The following is an 18,071-nucleotide window of genomic DNA, read 5'->3' on the forward strand; positions in this document are numbered from 1 at the left end:
CCACATAATAAATCTATTAATCATATTAACCAATTTTAATCCAGTTATGATGAGAGATCACTTAATTAATCAATTACTCTCGCAAGAGCAGCAACGATCGTAGATTAGTAAATTCTCTATCTCCGCTAGGTCTCAAGAAAATCTACTAACTCCCAATAGCTCCTAAGAATAGCTCCCTATGATCCACCTATCTCCGCTAGGTCTCAAGGTTAAGATCATATCATACATTCCTGAATCCGCTAAACAGTTATCTCCTCTAGGTCTCAAACGGAATAGCTACACATGCAAACTATTGATCAGATAATTCACAATAATTCAAGCACCAGGAATTATGAATCATAAACTGGAAGGTAAATAGGTACAAACAAATAAATCACATGAATCTAATTAACTAATTAATTACAAACCCTAGAATCAGATAAAGAACTTAGCTAGACATATTAAAAGAAAACATAAACATAATTAAAAGAACGCAATATTAAAAAACTGAATTGTATAAAACTGAAAGAACGATCTTGAATATTCAATCATGTGGAAATCCAATCCAAGCTCTAAAAATTGGAAAGCAATGAAAATCTAAAGCTACACAACTGAAAAACTAAAGTTGGGGACTGAAAGATAAAGTTGGGAACCCTAAATAGGTCAAAAGAGGACCTATATATAGGCACATGAGATAAATACAGTGTAGAACTCGAAAATACTGAGAAAATCCGAAAATCCCGCAAAATCTCGAAAATTCAGAAATTCCCGGCGGGCACTATTCACTTCTGCGCGCGACTTTCTTGTTTCGGCCATATCTTCCTCGTCCGAACTCAGATTTACGAACTGTTTGCGCCTACGAACTCGTATCGCGATGATATACAACTTTCATTAAGACCAATAGTCCAAATTCGAACTACATCTTTCTATAAAATTCATCAAAGTACGGGCAAGTATCATATTTCACAAGATAAAATAATTTAAGCACAAAACAACTATCTAACACTCAATTTCCTATAAAATTAACATCATATGAACATTAAAAATCATGGAAACATGAATGTTATCAGTAAGGCGTCTATGAGTATTCCTACGTCGCTTCCGTTGCCTAGGGATCACGATTGGGGTTCGACTGGCTCCGACTCCGCTGCATTAGTACTCCATCCATCGGCTACTGCCAGTCAAACTTCTACTCCTCCTCCGGCGAATAGGAATATCAGAATAAGGCATACCGATAAGGGGCCATTGTCGTCCAAGCAGCCCAACAGGTTGTTTGCGGAAATGATCAAGCGGATGGGGGGGGGAGGGGAAAGGCGGCCGGCTGACGTCCCTGCTCAGGATTTTGTGGTCCTGAAACCGACTTTGGTAAACGACAAGCGTTCCATCAGCGGCAAGTACGTTCTTTCAATCACGCTCTGCATGGCCGGATTATTCTTCGCAGGGGTGATCGTCCTCGTTTTGCGAGTGATCTTTACGCCGAGTTGCAGCAGTTATGGAAGTTGGAGCTATCTTGGCAGATTATTCCTCCTGGAAAATGCTACTTTACTCTCAAATTCTCTTCTCCGGGAGATATGGCGATAGCTTTCGCAAAAACTACTTGGAGGTTGCGCACTGGCATTCTGCATTTGCAAGCCTGGGTCCCAAACTTTGATCCTTACAAGGCGTCATCTTCTTTGGCCTAGGTATGGATTCGTATTTTTAACTTACCTCATGAGTATTGGCACCCGGAAGTGCATTGCTAGACATGTATGAGCTCCTCTGATTATTGATTGTATATCTGCTCATGCTTCTGTGGGTCATTTTGCTAGAGTTTTTGTTGAGATGGATGTTTCTAAGGCTATGCCTTATTATTTTGATGTGAAATGTGGTGATCGTGTTTTTGTGCTTGAGTTTGGCTATGAGGACCTGACTTATTATTGTCATTCTTGTTGTGTTGTTGGCCATGCTACACTCTTGCAGGTGGTCTAAAGTGGACAAAGACTCTATTCAGGAGACCGACTAGGGCAAAGGTTCTAAGGTTGATAACCGGAATCAACATAAATCTGACTGGAAACAATTTGAGGCTAAATCCTCTACTTTTCTTACGATTGTCGTTTCTGAAGAAGAGCTCCCGAATCCTGATCAACAATCATCTGGGGACGTAACTCTTCTCTTGCAAGGGGCTTCTGAATCTGGTTTAGTTAGATCTAACCCTTTTGTTGTGCTTGAATCCTTGGATATTCTTGATTCCTCGGTTGGGAATGGTGTGGAGATAATCCCGACGAAGCTTAATACTATTCCGGTGGACAAAGGGTCAACGGTGCACTCTGCGACAGTCTCACGGCAGTCTAATGCTAAGCAGTAAGTTATTTACAAGATTGCCGGTCCGATTAGAGAGCAACCTCAGAAGATTGCTAGGCCTACGGATCATGTGACGACTCATCCTCCTCGGCCTCAACCTCATTCTGACCGGGTGGTTGCTCAGCAGCTCAAGCCTTTGGAGACTGTTCTTGGTTCCACTGTGGCGAGTGTTGACTCAGGGATGCTTGCTTTACTGTCTTATCCTGAGCCAATACAATACACTAACTTTAGGAATGATGGTGTGGCCCTCTCTCGCTATATCTCCTTCATTCAATCCCCAAATAATGGTTTGGTTACTTTTGAATATGATCCAACGCAACACCTTGATATTGAGTCCCTTCGGCAAGAGATCGCCGCTAAGAAAGTTGCTCTTGAAACGGATGATAGGTCCCCGACTGAGTCCCTTGACCGTGTCGTGGAAGCCCAGGCTAGTGGTGCTGTTCTCCAGAACTTTGTTGTTTCCAGTTCCTCTTCTGATGCTGCGAAGATCATGTCTGGGGTTTTTACTCGAAAATGGGGTGCTATGGTAGATGATGAGGATCTTCCCAAGGGGGATGAACATTCCGACATTTCCCGATGAATGTTCTTGCTTGGAACATTAGAGGTATGAATAACAATGTTATGCCTCTTCTTCGTCATTACTTTGTTACTTATAAGCCGTGTCTTCTTGGTATTATAGAGCCCAAGTCTCATTTTACCAACATTTCTGCCTCTTATTGGCTCTCTTTGGGCTTTGTTCCGGTTCACCAAAACAGTCGTGGTAGCAGACGGTCTAATAGTTGGATTTTTGCGGATATCTCTATTGCTCCGACTGTTGTGTTGTCTTCTGTTCAGGTGGTTATCATTAAGTTCTCCTTTATGAGTTCGGCTTTCACTGTGGCTTTTACGCATGCGGATTGAGATTATATTGTGCGCCAGAATCTTTGGTTTTCTGTTGGTCCTTATGTGATGGGGAACTTTCTTATGACTGTTGATTTCAATTCTATTTTGGGGGCTCATGAGCGCCGGGGCAGGCGGGTCCCGACCACTACTCCCTGCAGAGAGTTCAGAGAGTTCATTGATGAGCACAGTCTTATTCAGCCCAAGTCTTTTGGCCTATTTTTTACTTGGACTGATCGCAGGTGTTTCCCCGCGCCTGTCGAGTTTGTCTTGGATAGGGCTTTGTTTTCTCAGGACTTCAGTGACTTTTGGACTTCTTCCTTAGTGCTGGTGCTTCCCAGGTTGGAGTCTGATCATTCTCCGATTCTCCTTTGCTGTTTGGATTCTGATGTCATTTTCTCTGGCCGGCGGTTTCACTTTCTCACCATATGGTGTGGTCACGATGGGTTTCTGGACCAGGTTACAGTTTCTTGGTCCCTCCCTTTGGACATCATTTGTCCCATGGTCCGGGTTATGAAGAAGTTGAAGCGTCTTAGGCCTGCCCTCAAGACTTGGAATAGGGAGACTTTTGGCAATTATAACATTGCTCTGGCTGAGATGCAGCATGATCTTAGCATTCTTCTGCAGAGTATTGATGAGAACGGTTACTCGGATGTGATCTTTGATCAGGAGGTGGATCTGCAGACTAAGATCGGGACGTTACTGATGCGTAAGTCGGAGCATCTTAGACAACAGAGCAGAATCACTTGGTTGTTGGATGAATACCGTAATACTAGGTTTTTTCATTCTATGATTTAGTGGTGGCGTTCTTCCCACAAGATTAAGCATCTCAGCATTAATGGTGTGCTTTCTGATGATCATTCCACGATGGCTGCCCATGTTGTCGATTTCTATAATAACTTATTTGCTGAGCCGCCTTCGGATCCGTTGGACAGATCCTGGATTTTCCAGTACATCCCTGCTTTGGTTTCTACAGCCTCTGCTGATATGCTTATTGCTCACCCGTCTACTGTGGAGATTAGGGACATGGGCTTCTCGATGGATAAGGACAGTGCGCCGGGTCCTGATGGTTTCTCTGGGGCTTTCTTTCAGAGTGCTTGGGAGGTGGTTGGGGAGGATTTGATTGCTGTTGTTTCTCATTTCTTTACTCATGGTTACATCCCCAATGGCCTCAATGCTAATCTGCTTTGTCTCATTCCCAAGAAATCGGATACTTTAGCTATATCTGATTTTTGGCCTATTATCTTGGGTAATTACTTCTTCAAGATTATTACCAAGATCCTTGCCTCTCGCCTCAACTTGGTGGCTGCCTCTATTGTCTCCGAGCATCAGTTTGGGTTTATTTCTGGGCGCTCTATTCATGAGTGCATTCTTTTATCTTTGGAGGGGGTCAATTGCATCGAACGATCTCTTCGCGGGCGGAATCTGGCTCTTAAGGTTGACATCAGAAAGGCTTTTGACATGCTTAACTGAGACTTTGTGGACACGGTTCTTGATTGTTTTGGTTTTCCCTGCTTGTTTAAGCAGTGGATTCAGACCATCTTTCAGTCAGCTCGGATTTCCGTTCTCCTAAATGGGGAACAACATGCCTATTTTGGGTGCTCTCGAGGTGTGAGACAGGGGGACCCTCTTTTATCGATTTTGTTTGGAATTGCTGAGGAGGTGATAAGTCGTCTTCTTTTAGACGCGGCGGAGAGGGATTTTATTTCTCGCATGAGGATGTCTCAGTCTTCCCTTTTCCTGTCTCATCTTTTGTATGCTGATGACGTCTTGCTCTTTTATAAGGCGGATAGGCGTAGTTGCATTATGATTGATTCTATCATTCAGATCTACGCTGCTATTTCTGGGCATATATGCAATAAGGCCAAGTCCACGGTTTACTTTGGCAGAGGCATTCCCGTCCAGTTGTGTCGTCGTCTCAAGAGGGCTTTGGATTTTTCCATTGGGTCTCTTCCTTTTATCTATCTTGGGGTCCCTATCTTTGCGGGACGGGTTTCGGCTGCTCGTATGGTCTGCATCCGGGATCGTATCATTGCCCATTTTCCTAAGTGGCAGAGGATGCGGTTATCTATAGCTAGTCGGATCTGTCTTGTCTCTTCGGTCATTCAAAGCGCGGCGGTGCACAGTAAGTTGATCTACAAGTGGCCTGTGAAGCTCTTACATGATCTTGATAGGGCTTGTTGTTCTTTCATTTGGACGAGTTGCACTACTTCTAAGCCTCACTCCTTTGTGTCCTGGAACAAAGTCTGCGCTCCCAAGTCTCAAGGGGGTCTGAATGTCAAATCCTTCACTCACATCAATAAGGGGTTTCTGCTTCGTGTGGGTTGGCAGATTATCTCTAAAGATTCTATGGCTTTTCGTCTTTTTAGACAGTGTTACCTTGATCTCTGTCTTCGGCCTCGTTCTCCTTGGTTTTCTTCTTCTATCTGGTTGGGCACTAGACAGACTATTTCGGATTTGATCTCTGACACTTTCTGCAGCATTGGCTCTAGTTCCTCGGTCATTTTCTGGGTTGACAATTGGTTGGGTTATAGGCTTATTGATAAGATTGGGATCCCCAGTGCTGCTCTTCGGCATCTACAGCAGCCAATTTCTGATTATTTTTATGAGGGCTCCTAGCACTTCACTTAGATTTTCTGGTGGCCTTTCCAGACATCTTCTTTGACATTATGTCGGTCCCTATTTCTGGTGTCGGGCATCGACGAGCCTGGACTCACTCGTACTTTGGAGAGGTTACCTCGTCTCTTGCTTTGGATCATCTGCGCCCTAGTTTTCCTGTGGTGGACTAGGGTAAGTGGATCTGGGCTCCTTTCATCCCGCTTTGCAGATCTATAATTATTTATTATAGTCGGTGATCGAATTCTAATCCTAAGTTCATTAAAATTCTACTTAAACATAAAAAAAATTTATACGGATTACTCGAAAATTTTGGCTCGGATACTGCCCCCGAACCCCCATACAATACATTCAAGTTCAGCCCTCCCCATCGACAAATCCTGAATCCGCTCCTGCTGTGTATCAATGTCAAATGCAATGTGTTTCTCCTCTATATATATATATAAAGACCATGAAACCTTGAAGTCCAAACATTATATATAATTATGTACTGAAGAACGTGGCAAGACTGCTTCAGGCGAGGAACTTACGACCTCTTAATTAAACTTCGGCACAACAATTACCCCAAACTTGGAAAGAACAATTCCACAACAATCTTAACTATTTTTTTTCATACTTGACTTCATCCACACAAATTTATACTGATTCTATTCAATCTTCATTACATGTTATATAGGATTAATTATATACAAGTAAATGAAGAAGTCAAAATTAAAATAAAATAAATAACTCTACCAAAAACAACAAGACATTTTTCACGAAATCGACAATCAGTATACACCTTTATCAATTCCAGAAATTGGATAGACAGAAAAGCAAAGAAGTCCACATTTAATTGGTATTCAAAGAAAATGGCTTCCAAACAAACAAGAGCCAGATTTTATTGTCCCATTCACAAATGTCAATCAATTTTATCAAACGAAAACGTCCATTTTTCTCCTTGTTACAAAGCGTGCAGATACATTTTTTTTTTTTTTTAATATCAAAGATGGGATGCTCGACATACCCGTCTTCGTACCATTGTATTTCTGTGCTATTTTGAGAATTAGTTGACTTTTAAAACAATTTTTGGATAATTTATATATATATATGTCTGTGTGTGTGTGTGTGTGTGTGTGTGTGAATTTGTAAGTACAAAATGATGATGCCTTTTTTTGGTTTGCAGAAACCATGTCACATTAGTAATTAATTCAATGTTTTAATTCCAAATTAGTGGTAATGTTTCTCAGATTTTGTCATTTAATATATATTCACTTTTTTTGCTGCATAATAATTCCAAATTAGGTTTCAAAGACTATCTTTAAAAAAAACAGAATTTTATGGATTTATAAAGGGTAAATATCATGAAAACCCTTGAACTATACCCACTTTATCAAAAATACCCTGAATTTTCGAAATGTTCTCTAAACCCTCAAACTATCAGGTTTTTATCAAATATATCCCGCATTTATTTTTCGGTTACCAAAAACGTGATGTGGCTCGCCGGATGCCATAATGTAATTTATATTCTATTTTTTTTAAAATGATATGGAAAAAACGACTTCGTTTCGTACCGTATTCTACGGTGTTTATCCCTAATTCTAGGTTATTAGCGTGAATTTCAAACACGATAGGAGTGAATTTTAAATTTCAGAGTTGATTTTTTTAAAATGATATGGTACGAAACGACGTCGTTTTTGTTATTGCATTTAAAAAAAAATAGAATATAAATTACATTGTGGCATCCGGCGAGCCACATCACGTTTTTGGTGACCGGAAAATAAATGTGGGATATATTTGATAAAAACCTAATAGTTTGAGGGTTTAGAGAATATTTTCAAAGTTTCAGGGTATTTTTGATAAAGCGGGTATACTTCAGGGGTTTTTATGATATTTACCCATTTATAAAATACACACTATAAACCATGTGTTGCACGTACGAGTACTAAAGTGTTTATAAACAACAAATTAAAGAATAAATTTGAGTGAATTTAATTATGATTATGTATAAATAGACCTGAACTATTAACTTCTCTTGTTCTTGTCAAGAATTCCATAGAGACCTAATGGTTTCTTTCTTTATCATGAATGCCAATAAAACCAAACACAAAAACTTGGGTACAACTGATTATACCGTATAATCAGATTGCACCCTGATTCGCATCCTGATCCGAGCCTGTATCATAACCCAAACCGTGTAAATGACACTATTCGATTATACAAATGACACTGCCTATAATTGACACTATTTAGTTATACAAATGACACTGTCTATAATTGAAACTATTCGGTTATACAAATGACACTATAACATTGTAAATGACACTATTCGATTATACAAATGACACTATGACAATTTAAAATGATATAGTGTCATTTGTATAATCGAATAGTGTCAATTATAGACAGCGTCATTTGTGTAATGAAATAGTGTCATTTACACGGTTAGTGTCATTTGTATAATCGAATAGTATCAATTATACACAGTGCCATTTACAATGTTATAGTGCAATTTATACGCAGTGTCATTTGTATAACCGAATAATGTCAATTACAGGCAGTGCCATTTGTATAACCAAATAGTGTCATTTAGACGATTCGGGTCAGGATGCAGATTCGAATCAGGATGTGGGTCATGGTGCAACCTGATTATACGGTACAACCGTCTGTACCCAAAACCAATTCAAAACCAAATTAGGGTCACCCAAGTGAATATATTATACATGTCACATGATTAATTTGTAAACAAGAGTGGTTTGGGAGACAAACTAATTATACACCTAAAATGAAGGGGACAAAAATAGACGATAGAATATAAAATTCATAATTAAACTAAACAAATTAAAGAAAATTTCAATCAATTTTTTTATTTTTTTTATTTTTAAATTAATAGATGGTGAATTCGAGTTATCTAATTTACGTGGAATCACCCTATATTTGGGATGCGTAAATTAGAAAAAGAAAACAACTATGTCCACACCCTCAAAAAGCTGCTGAAGCCTATCTTGCCCAAGAATTTCAAAGTTATCACTTTTCACTTAGTTCCAAATTTATTACCAAGGCAAAAAACCAATTATATATGTTCTACTTCATTACCCACATCACATATAACTTCCTAGAATTCACAAATTCATAGCAAGATATATAAGTGTAACAACTTTCTTTAGCTACATACATGATCGGAAACTCGAAGTAAATAACTTAATTTAATTTCAGTCATAAATCATAGACTCACTAATTAGGTGAGCTGATTATTAAAACATGATATTAACTTCTAGTGTTTTTCACAAAGAGAACTATATATTACGGAATTTGAGAACTATATATTACGAAATTTGAAAATAAAGATTATAGCTTTCATTATTTACATCATGGGCGGATCTACATGGTGGCTACACTGGGCTCCAGCCCAGTGCAAGCCCAAAATTTTGTCTTATATATATTTAATATATTTAATCTATAGTTCAGTCTTAGCCCAGTCTAGCTCTTATAAAAAGATAAAAATACATTTTAATATACTAATAAAAATAAATTTATTCTTGTAGAAGCTAGATTATTTTTTCTAAAAACATATAGCTGTAGCTTTTTATATGCTTTGAGTGTATATATTATTGAATCAATAGAAAGAGAATAATTATTTATTATAGTAGGTGATCGAATTCTAATCCTAAGTCTATTAAAATTCTACTTAAATATAAAAATGAACTGTACGGATTGCCCAAAAAATTTGGCTCGAGGGCTACCGCCCCCGAACCCCCACTTATTACCTTCAAGGTCAGCCCCCCCTATCGGCAAATTCTAGATCCGCCCCTGATTTACATTTACACTCCTATTTAACACATCTAAATAAGGACGGTAGCTTCCATCACAGTCCAAAATAAGAGTGTAAATATAAAAAAATGGAAGCTATAGTTCTCATTTTCAATTTCCGTAACATACCTCTTTCTAAAAAAATTGAAAATTTGCGGTCATATTTTAACAATTAACTCCTAATTAGGTCATGAAAGATGCGAATATTATGTTCAAGGATAAAGGCTATAATACTATCAAATTTTTATATTGTTTTTCATTCGTTCAAATAGTTGAATTGATTTGTAGGCGTTCATTTAGTGTATCATATGATTGATATTTAGCTGAAGGGGGAAATTTTTTTCCCTGGATTCGAATTTTATATGAAGGGGGGAAATTTTTACCTGGGTTCGAATCCTGGAGAGAGCGAAAATTTTACTAATTTTTTGAATATCGTTATTCTTTTTTTTTTTTTTATCAGTAAAGTAAAACTTTTATTGAAATAAAATGAATCAAGGCATCAGGAATGCCAATCAAAACAACAAAACAAGTTTGAAGTCTTTGGAACACCAAGAAGTAAAAGGAATTCCTAACTTCACGATTTTGTAGGCCTCATTCCAACTCCAAAGTCTCCCCTTAATCTGTAATACAAGTCTATCAATATCCCAAGCCTTGTCATGAAAACGACTACCATTCCTGCTTTCCCAGAGCAACCACACTGTTCCAGCCCACAAAGCTGTAAGCAATCTTCTTTCTCTCTTCTTTTTTCCAGCCGCAATGAAAGAAATGAAGTGTTGAAATATACCTCTCGGATTTGCCGTTTTGATGTCAAGCCATTGAAAGATCTGTTCCCACACCGCCGCTGCTTTCGGGCAATGGAGGAACAGGTGTTCCGTCGTTTCCTCATTAGAAACACATGCATTGCACCATCTCTCCTCCACGCTGATCTGGACATTTCTTCTACTCAGATTATCGCATGTTGCCAATCTGTTTCTAAGACATCTCCATGCCGTCACCTTGGCTTTATTTGGTGGTGGGGCCTTCCAAACCTTTGCCATCTCCAAAGGTAAAACTTGTTGCTCCTGTCTTATTTTTGCCACAATTTCATATGCCGACTTGATTGTGAAGCATCCATCTGATGTCGCCTTCCAATTCTATCCGTCTGTTACATCTACACAAGGAGCAAAATCAACAATCACCAACCGGAGATCCTCCGCAAACCCTTTTTCCCTCTCCCTTAACTCCCTCCTCCACTCCACCCTCCACACCCCGACCCTCCCTCCCAACACCCGCTTTCACCGACCAGCCTTTTCTTGTTCAAACTCAAATTATACAATCTCGGAAACACAAACTTAAGGGGTTTGTCAACCGCCCACACATCCTCCCAGAAGCTTGTCTCCAGCCCATCCCCAATTCTTCGCCTCAAATTATTGATGAACCACCGATCTCTCCTTCCTCCTTCCTTATCCACAATTTTCTGCCACCACCCTTTCTGTCCACCTCTTCCCGCCACCGAACATTCACCCCCTTCCCCCCACACTAGCTCCCCATAAATCGATTTAATCACCCTTACCCACAGAGCTTTCCCCTCCCCTAAAAACCTCCAGAGCCACTTACTTAACAGCACCTGATTAAACCAATCTATATTCCGAAACCCCAGACCTCCTGAATCCTTATTAAGGCACAAGGTATTCCACTTAAACCAGGTGATACCCCCCGTCTGTGTACCTCCTCCCCACAGAAATTTGGAGAACAGTGAATTAAGTTCCTTAATCACCGCTTTAGGTATGAAAGCGAGGGATAATTGATAGACCGGGATGGATTGCAACACCGATTTGACAAGAGTAATTCGCCCTGCCAGCGAAAGATGTATTTTCTTCCAACACCGCTTTTGAATATCGTTATTCAACACTATATACTGCCTTATTCAACACTATATACTGTCTTATTCATTAGTCTCACGGTCTCAGGAAAAATAGCAATCTCACTAGAACCTATCTCTATATATATCACAAAATTTGGGTACAACCGAGTGTACCGTATGATCGGATTGGCCCGCATCTAAAATAGTGTTATTTATAAGGTTCGAGTTAAAATATGGGTTCAAATCAGAGTGCGGGTCAGAGTCTAAATGAGAGTGCAATCCGACTACACAGTACAGCCAATTGTACTCAAAACCACGTCATATATTCTTCAATAGAAGAACATCTCCCACTATAAATTAGGTGGTACCACAAACCGACAACGAGTTCTTGATTAGCAGTTCCATTAATGTATACATATCAAGATGTTCAAAATTTAAACAAGCTATCTAGGTAGTAATTAAGAAAACAAGAATTAGTTTTCTTATCAAAACATATATACTCACAACTCGAGATCAGAAACTCAAAACCCTAGTTTCATATACATCTATATATATATATATAGAAAGAAAGAAGAGAATCATTCAGATCTTATAAAAAAGCTGAAAATCATACAACTATATATAGATCTGTAAAACTTACTGATAGAAACCCTCATTCCAAATTATTTCCAAACGGCGCCATCTCCACAAAGACTCCAACTCTCGCCTTCGTCTCAAAATCTATTCCTTTGTCTCAGCCGCCGCCAAACAACAAAACGCAAACCACACACATCTATATACATAGTAGCTAGCACTAATAAATATCCCTAATTTTCCTCAAAAAAAAAAACAAGAAATTAAGAAAAGAGTTACAATAATATATATGATCGGACCGTGATGCTCAATTCCCCCATGAAGAGAAGAAAGATTGATGCGAATAAAGCTTCAAAGAGTGAAATCCTTTTCACGACGAAAACGAAAAGACGAGTGCGATAGTCTTGATTTCTTCTTCATCAGCGTTGAAAATGGGTGACAGCAGCCCATTTGTATGACTGCTTTTAATTTCTTCGGAGTTAATGATGATGGGTTTGATTTCTCTGCAGATTGAATGTGGGCACAATCATGGCGGTTTTGAAGGGGAGGGGGGTGGGGGCGAAGCATGATCATGATATGAAATGATTATTATTTGTGGGTTTTGGCGATGGAATCACAGATATTAAAAGAAACCAAGTGTGCAAGGGTTTTCGTGCTGTCCCTTTCTTGCTTTCTTTTTGAATTTTTTTTTTCATGAGAGAGATGGGAATGATGAGAGAGGAAGTATTATTATTGACATTGATGAAACTGAGAGGCCCCCTTTTGCATTTAGAATGCTTTGTGTTGACATCATTGCGAGCCTGCTATGTTTTTGGTAAAGTTTCCTTTTTCTCTTTCTTTTACTTTTTTGGTTTTGTTAGTTTGAATCTTGATTTTCTTGAATAGTTTGTGAAAATATTCGCGTTGTGTTTGCCTTGGTTTCTTGTTCGAGTATGAATTTTCTCCACCTTTTCAACTTTTATGGCTTTGCCTTTCGATCTCATGTTGAAATTCACAAATCACAAGAATACTTATTTTAAGGGTTGTGTTTACTACGTGAGAATGAGGGACAAGAAAAGTTAGAAAAATTCTATCACGGCATTTTTTTTTTTAATTTCAAGTTAGGATGTGCTATTTTAATTATAAATTTATCATGAGAAAATAAGGAAATAAAAAAAATTATTTAAACTTTTTCATTTTTTTTCTTTTCATTTTCCACAAAAGAACATTTCACCTTTTCTCATTTCTATTTTTTACTCCATTAAGGGATAATATTATCCTATATCTTGTACTGAAAATGAGAAATAAGAAATAAGAAAAGGTAAAATTCTTTTATGAAGAAAATGAGGGGAAAAAAGATGGAATTTCAAGAGAGATTTTTTTTACCCTTACAACCAAAGAGAACACATCTTAAAGAGAAAAATATGAAAAATATTATAACATCAATGCCCATAATAATATGAAACAATAGGATGGCCCTATTGGTGATTGAAACTTAAATTTTGTCCACCAAATAAGAAATAACAATATTTGGCCATCATTTATGTGTCATACCTAATCTACCCTTTAACCCAATGGAACCAACAGCTTCCACTACTAAAAATCAAAATAGGGATAACAGTTCATACATAACGGTTTTGGTCAAAAACTGTTATGTATGAGCGCACTTTTGAATATACATAACGGTTTTGGTCAAAAATCGTTATGTATTAGCGCACTTTTGAATATACATAACGGTTTTATGGACCTCTGTTATGTATGCACTGTTATCTAAATGTATTTATAATAGTATCAAATTAAGCGTTACGTAATAGTGTTATCTATTTATGATATATATAACAGTGCTACTGAAGCGTTAGCCCAATCCTTATGTATGAGCATCTATTCACCAACGGTTGTTTCAGCGTTAAGAATATCGTTATATATGAGCGTGATTTATAACGGTAGTTATAACCGTTATTCTCTACTATTATCTATGAGTTTTTTTTTAAAATTTTTAATTTTTTTAATTTTTTAAAACTAAATTTAGTATCTCTTTAAAAAAATTATCATTTTTTTAAAACTAAATAAATTCTTTTAATTGGCATTTGAACCCTAGATCTATCAAATTAGTTTTTATCTAGGGTTTGTGCCTTCTCCCCCTCCTACCCCTCCGCCTCCTTCCCCTTCGGCCTTCTCCTAGCAGTCCGCTGCCCTCGCCCTAGCCGTGTGCCCCTCGGCCCCCTTGCCCGGCGACCATGGCGTTGCGATTGTAGGAGCCGAGCTCCCCAACGCAAACCGCGACTGGCCAAACAGCGAAACCCACGGCTCTAGCCTCAGCGTCTCCGACAGCGCCGCCTCGAGTATCGTCCAGCCACTTAGCGGTGTCTCTGCCGAGCGATTTCGCTGCTGAATTGAGCGTGAGCATCCATAAGAACCACCCTGAGCGAGGTAGGAATTTTAGGGCAACGTGTCTGTGGGTTTCTGTTGTGATTCTAGGATGAGTAAACTGTTCTATATGGTTGATTTTTTCTTTTTTTCTTAAAAAATAATTGGGGGAGTTGGGGTGGGTTCTGTTTGATCTTTGTTTGTTAATATTTTCTTTTTATTGGGACATTGTTGTAGAATAACACTGAGATTAAACTTTCCTAATTTGTGGTACGTGTGCTTTTCGTATTACTCCCTAATGCGAGTAGTGTTTATGTTTTGTGAAATTAGAGGGTATTGCACAACTGCTGTTGGATTTAATTAAGGGTTAAGGTACAAATGCCCCCTTAAACAAGACACCCCTAGAGCGTATCCCTCCTCATTCTCGATGTTGGCCCAAATAAACCCCCAGAGTCAATAAAAAGGGTACATTTAAACCCAGCAAGTTAACGGCCGTCTAATGCCGTTAAGTTGCTGGGTTTAAATGCATCTTTTTTATAGATTCTGGGGTGTATTTGGGTCAAGGTCGAGAATGGGGGGTATACCCCTTTACCCTCTCCGCAAAAACCTTCGGCACCGCCCTGCACGCCGCCCTTCCCTTCTCTTCTCTGCGATGACCTCACTTATGCCAGTGGACTTCCCTGCGGTGGATTTCAGCACAGGGATCCGTGAGAACGCCAAGAAAGAAGCGAGCGGCAGCTTATCCGCGCAGAGCATCGCGGCCAGGCAGAGGAGGCGGAAGATTACGGTGAAGACGCAGGAGCTCGGGAAGCTGGTTCCTGGCGGGCAGTGGATGAAATTAGAAATTTTCTTTTAAAAGTGGTTGTTCTTCTTGCTGGGTTGCGTTGAACCTTCTTCGTGGAGTCCGGCGTGGGAGGATAGATGATTCGTGTGTTTCTGGTGGTGGGCTTGGATGCCGGAGGGTCATCTGTCTCGTCCCACCGCACCAACGTTGGGAGACAGAGTGTCCGTGAACGGGAAACGACCGGCGAGGAAGCGTGATGTCTGGAAACATCACAATCATTCTTTGGCGTGGCACCGAACACGGCGGCGACAGAAATTGGAAGAAGGCAGCGACTGCTGCTTAAAAGGTGGGCTCCACGAGAAAATTAAAAAAAAAATTAAGTTAACGGCGTTAGAAGGTTGTTAACTTGATGGGTTTAAGTGTACCCTTTTTATTGACTCTGGGGGTTTATTTGGGCCAACATCGAGAATGAGGAGGAATACGCTCTAGGGGTGTCTTGTTTAGGGATGCATTTGTACCTTAACCCTTTAATTAATCTGTTATCTCAGTTCGTACATGTGCATCAGTTTTCTTAATGGGCATTATCCTGTTATGCTTGTGTTTGCATTGTGGGTGGAAAATAATTGGTATTAGCAATTGTATTGGGTCCAGAATTGATAGGTTAATGTGTTACTGTCAGCTTATCTACCGGTAACTTTCGATTGGGAATCTGTTATTGAAAGACTTGGATCTCAAACTTTGGTGAGTCAATAAGATCCTTTTATTAAGAATTGATCCATCTCTATCTGCATGTTAAAAAGTGTGAAATAGTATGGGGTTGTGAAGCAGTAATCAAACCGGAGAGTATGAACATGATAGAATAACTCATTTGAAATTCTTACAACATGGTTGGTACGATGGAATGAGATTGAGATGGGAATAGAATGATTATTCTGTATATTCTGTATTATCCCTAAATTGCATATTTGATTTTTACAATTACATAAGAGAGGTGCTTGAAGTGAGGAGGAGGAAAGGAGCATTGGTCCTTCTTGAAATTCTGACACAGTCGCAAAATTCATATCAAACTTCACATGCCCTCTGAGCGTTATTTCTTCAACAAAATCCAATTTCATTCAGGTAAATAAATTTTCAATCTTGATCTGTTTCTTCTTCTGCATTAAATTCGAAAAGTTCATTTTTGTTCATGGTTATTGGTATTAGGGGAGGTTCTTGTGATGCATTAAAAAGATGTTTTCCCTCATTCCTCTATCCCCACTGGTGTATGTTGTGTAGGTTTAGAATAAAGGCCATGATCATGTCTTGCAATATAGCTATGTTTCCCTCATACTTTGGCATAGAGGGCTTAATGAATTACGCACACAGATTATGCCACATTCTGTCAATGATTTAATTAATCTTGGCAATTGACTTGTGAAAAAGACAAGCATTGTGCGAATCATTGTGGCAGAATCATAGAATGGCACTTGTATAATAGACTTTTACTAATTTGAGTTTCTAGTTTCTGTAGCTACTGATTCTGGCAATGAGGCTCTCGAGTTAGTGGATTTTTTATTAATTGTTCATTTTTTGGAATTTAGTTTTATGAAATCATGTTTGCAGACTTGCAGTAGATAAAGTTTGTAAATCTAATTGTTGATGATTTCACTTTTGAGACGAATAAATTATTTTAGACCTTTTTGAAAATCTACGTCTTACCATTCTCAATCTCAAGTACTGATTCAGTGTGCGGCTCAGATGGACTATTGAAGGAATCAGTCGTATCCTTGTTTGGTGATTAACTGCACACATAACCTCATTAACACTTTGCTACACCTTCCAAATTAAAAGAGATATGAGTGTGCATTTACTTGATTTTGGAAGTGTTGAGCATATGATGAATACGAATTTCTACTATTTTGCAGGCTGCTAGCTACCTGAAATATCAAGAGCCTTCTGGATCTGACTTGCCAAATAGTTGCTGACATGATCAAGGGGAAAACTCTTAAGGAGATTAGGAAGACTTTCAACATCAAGAATGATTTCACTCCGGAAGAGGAAGAAGAAGTCCAAAGAGAAAACCACAAGTAGCAGAGGTGAAGGGATGAAAATGTATGTGAGGGACGAATTTGATTAGATTTTTTGTTATTTTTGTTCTATTTTAACTCTAGATAGAGCTATTGTACTATTGTTATTAATTATTTATATAATATATATTTTGGATTGTACTATTTATAGTATTTGATGATTTTGTATATATTGTATAATTTGTATTTAGAAAATTATAAAAATAGGAAAAAAAAATGCTTGAATTGTGCATTTGAAAATACATAACGAAAAATTACCGTTATGTAAAATACAAAAAAAATTATGTTTAATGATAATAAAATATATAAAAAATATATTTTATAACGGAAAAAATAAGTTTTATAACGGTAAAAAACTGTTACGTTTGCTATCATATGAAAACGGTAACTAATCGTTATGTAAAATATAGAAAACTGTTATGTATAGTTACAATACATAACGAAAAAACACATTTTATAACAAATTTTACCGTTATGTATTACATTCATATACAACGGTAATCAATGTGTTATGTATACCTCACTTACCGTTATGTATATATAGTATAGGTAACGGTATAATACCGTTATGTATGAGTTCCCTCATACATAACTCCACTATATAGGACGCTTTTTTTGGTACATACATAACGAAAAATTACCGTTATGTATGAGCATTTTTTTAGTAGTGTTCCTTTGACCCGGATCTGGATTTAGGGATTAACCCATGCAGATGCAGCACATACACGTGATCTCTCTCTCTCTCTCTCTCTCTCTCTCTCTCTCTCTCTCTCTCTCTCTCTCTCTTCCTCTATCTCGCCTGCGACGTGATTCAGCCAATTCTCCACCTATCTCGCCGGCCCTATTGTTTCATAAG

At 38.5% G+C, this 18,071-nt stretch overlaps 2 long non-coding RNA genes across 2 annotated transcripts; one reads left to right on the forward strand and one right to left on the reverse strand.

Moving 5' to 3' along the window:
* Positions 1-478: 478 nt before the first annotated feature.
* On the reverse strand, positions 479-13,053 carry LOC130989472 (uncharacterized). Its single transcript, XR_009090622.1, has 2 exons — positions 12,087-13,053; positions 479-835 (listed from the first exon to the last, which is right to left on the reverse strand). It is a non-coding gene; the product is annotated as an uncharacterized LOC130989472 (long non-coding RNA).
* Positions 13,054-14,154: 1,101 nt separating this feature from the next.
* LOC130989458 (uncharacterized) lies at positions 14,155-17,309 on the forward strand. The gene is made up of 3 exons (XR_009090603.1): positions 14,155-14,428; positions 16,137-16,268; positions 17,054-17,309. It is a non-coding gene; the product is annotated as an uncharacterized LOC130989458 (long non-coding RNA).
* Positions 17,310-18,071: the final 762 nt, after the last annotated feature.

Source organism: Salvia miltiorrhiza, chromosome 6 (assembly GCF_028751815.1).
Source record: "Salvia miltiorrhiza cultivar Shanhuang (shh) chromosome 6, IMPLAD_Smil_shh, whole genome shotgun sequence".
NCBI lineage: Eukaryota > Viridiplantae > Streptophyta > Magnoliopsida > Lamiales > Lamiaceae > Salvia > Salvia miltiorrhiza.